Raw genomic sequence first — 3,534 nt, forward strand, 5'->3', positions numbered from 1 at the left:
CATTTGACACACACACACACACACACCCTCCATCTGGCACAGCACAACCATTTGAGATTTTGAAAGAAGGACAAAAAGGAAGGAAGGAGAAAAAGAAGAGAGAGATGTGTGATTTAGAAGCCATGAAGCTCTTGAACACTCTTGTACTTTACTCCTAGGTATACTGAGTCCTTAACAAAGCTCCTAGCCACGGGATTTCAGTGTATGTTCACACCCTCCAGACAGTGGCCAAGTATTCCCCTCAGTGCTTGTCCTTAAGCTCTACTAAGAGGACGAGGGAAGTGGAGTGACTGGAAGTCCTGTTTCCATTTTCTTAAGACCTATAGAGAGTTTTCCAAGGCAGATTATACTTTATTAAAAATCCAGGATTTCTAGTTTCTATTCCTGCTATAACCCATCAGGTTAAGTCTTTCACTTACTAGTGGAAACATATGTAATTTAGAAATATATTATTTGCATTGTCTTTCTGCAGAGGGTAAGGATACTACTTACATGCACTCGTTTCTAAATAAAAGCAATGAGTGAAGTTAATTGTGTTCATGTAGAGTCTGAAGGAACTACTGACATATTAGCTGCCTGACACTTCCCTTATGCAATGCACTTATTTTCGTATTATTATAAATCATTTAGTAACTCCTACTTTTTGTTAGACTTGTTAGAGCTAAATTTTTTTAGTGTGTTTCAGTACAGGGACTTCAGGGTCTCACTACACAGATTGGACAGTAGTGAGCCTCTGGTTTTCAGCCTCCCAAGCTCTGGGATTACAGAAGCAAATCATCACGCTCAGCCTCAATGGTCCCTTCACGACCTGGAGGCGGGATCAGCACAGCACCCAGAGTATCAACCCCCAGTCTCCGTGCCTGCCTAAGCAGGCACTTTTGTCTGCTGAGCTATTTGGCCAGTCTTAGAGCTAATATTTATAGAAAATAAAATCTGACTTGATAAGTTCTGCGTTAAAATATTTATAAATGACTATTAGAATGCTGTGTCTTCTACACTTAAAAAAGTTAAAGAAAAAAATGAATTGATAGACGGCTGCAGACCACTTTTTATTCACTGATATTGGGAGTTTAATTAGAACTGTAGCAAAACCACCTATACAATTTTGCCTGAACACTTTATTCCAATTGCTCAGTTTAATTTTAAAATCGCTCTGCATTTGATTAAGTATATGTTTTTCCCAAGGCTAGTGAATATTCTGATATTGGAAAATTGATTGATTTTATGTTTATTGTCTGGCTGATGTGTTCTACATGTTATCAATATTTTGTTAATATAGATTAAAAGATATTAGTGATGGTCAATTTTTGTTTATTATGCTTTTGATAAATTGATTTATTTGGGAAGAACACTAGCACTTGTGTTACCAACAGCCTAGGGTTTTTTTTTTCTCAATTCAGGTGGAAACTGTGAATTGGCAGAACTGTGCTAACAGCCTTGATGTCGCCAGATGACACTAGGCAATGCTAGATTCCAACAGTTGACACAGCCAGCTTGTGGTGGGCACCAAAGGTCAACACTACCAGGTGCTATTCTCTGCCACTATTGGCTGCCACTTTCTGATGCCAGCTTGTACTAGACAGCGTGGGTCAGTTCTACCAGGTGCTGGGCTCTACTGCTAGACTTCATTGGCTGCTGGGTCTCTTGGGTGTCCACAGCTTTGTATTTATGCTCCTCCCTTGGAAACAACTGTTCTTGTCACACTATTCAGATTTGTAAAGTCCCAAATAGATTTATAGGTCTTCTGGAGCATGCACTACTCAAGACATAAAGCACCGGCACTTTCACAGAAAGCACAGGGAAAGCCTTTATTTCTTTAACAGAGATTGTGCTATAGTACAAAGGGAGAGCCCTCCTGGATTAAAATCTGGGAAATTGCCAAGGAGTCCTGCTTATATAGCAGCTGCAGGTCTGTTTCAATGAGGGGCAGAGCTGAAATCTTGCTATGAATGCTGGGTATGCAAATAAGGACCCTAGATCTCTGTCTTCCTGATCTTAGTCACTACAGCATGCCCTCTCCCTTCCTCAAGTGGCAATAATTTCATCTACAGTGGAGAGAGTGGATAAGGCTGCTATGTTGCTTACCTGACTGTAATCATGGTGGAGTGCAGCATGTGGATTTGACAGCAGGGGACGACATCCCTGGATGAGCAAGGAAGACACTGAATCGAGTTGTCTCGGTCCATTGGGGCACAAGACAGAGAAAAAGGAAGCAAGGTAGATGGGTAGACATCTGCCAAAGAAGACACACACACACACACACACACACACACACACACACACACACACCCTCCATCTGGCACAGCACACATGAGAGGTCAGGTGCTTCTCGTCTGCCTCTCTTGCTTTGCAGATGCAGGATAGTGAACTGTTAATTTTAGCGTAAATGCAGACTCCGCACCCTGTGGCAGAAGAGGCTGTATTTCATTTACTAAAGACTCCACAACTAGAACATATAGATTTCATATCTCTTGGTTCAGTGGAAGCTTACCAAACAAGAAGGTATGACTTCTTTTTTGGTCATCTAAGCTCTTTCTTGAATATGTGGAAAGTTTAAGTAACTATATCAATTGCTGGATAGAATTCTCACTTCTTTGGACCCTCCTTTAACCCAAATTGCAAAACCTAGAGTAGGTTGAATCTGACACTATCTAATTAACATTATCTCACTCATTATCTTTTAGTGACAATAACATTATCTCACTCATGAGTGTATACATTCGAGACTCATTTGTTCAGGCTTGATGGGATGAAAGGAAGGGCTGTGTTCCTTACTTCATGCTCCAGGCCCAGTAGGATGGGGATCCTCACTATGAGCTGGAAGAATGCATGTTCCACATATTTTCAATGCATTAGTACTGTGACAGGGTCACAGATACCCAGAAGGAGCAGTGGTAGAGCAACTGGAGTCTGTGCCTCACTGCACAGTGTGCTTCAGGCTTAACTGTTTACACTAGCTCATACCTCTTTGTTAACTTTGCAAGAAAGTTACATCACTAAACTCAAAGTCAAGAATCAGGGAAACATACTCCCCCAGTGGTAGTTGAAATAGTAAAGTTATAGAACAAACTAAGTGGATACAAGAAGAGACAATGACCTGGAGCCAATAGTTCAGTCTACCACAAGCTTTTCACAAAAATGTGATTGTACAGAGACAGCTTCATTTAACAGCCTATCTAACATCCCAGCTCTCTTACTTCACCATGTCCTTTGTGAGGTTGATCAAAATACTAATCACTACCTGATCCACAGGGTGAGAATATGTTGAGTTCTACATGTGAGAGTTAATTAACTCTTTCTCCATTGCTGCTGCATCTTACGCACATGCACATGAGAAGAGACGCTCCAATGAATGAAGAATCTGCCCTGGCTGATTGGTTTAATTCATTGCTGTAGCCTCATGAAAGCATTTTCTTCTAATTTGCTACTTTGCTTTCTATGGTTTCCATTTCCTTCTGTCACCTGGGGTCTGAAAATATTAAGAACTGTCTTGATTTCTTACAACAGGGAATATGAAACATCACATTGTATATA

The sequence above is a fragment of the Octodon degus genome, unplaced genomic scaffold (assembly GCF_000260255.1).
Source record: "Octodon degus isolate 3935 unplaced genomic scaffold, OctDeg1.0 scaffold00029, whole genome shotgun sequence".
NCBI lineage: Eukaryota > Metazoa > Chordata > Mammalia > Rodentia > Octodontidae > Octodon > Octodon degus.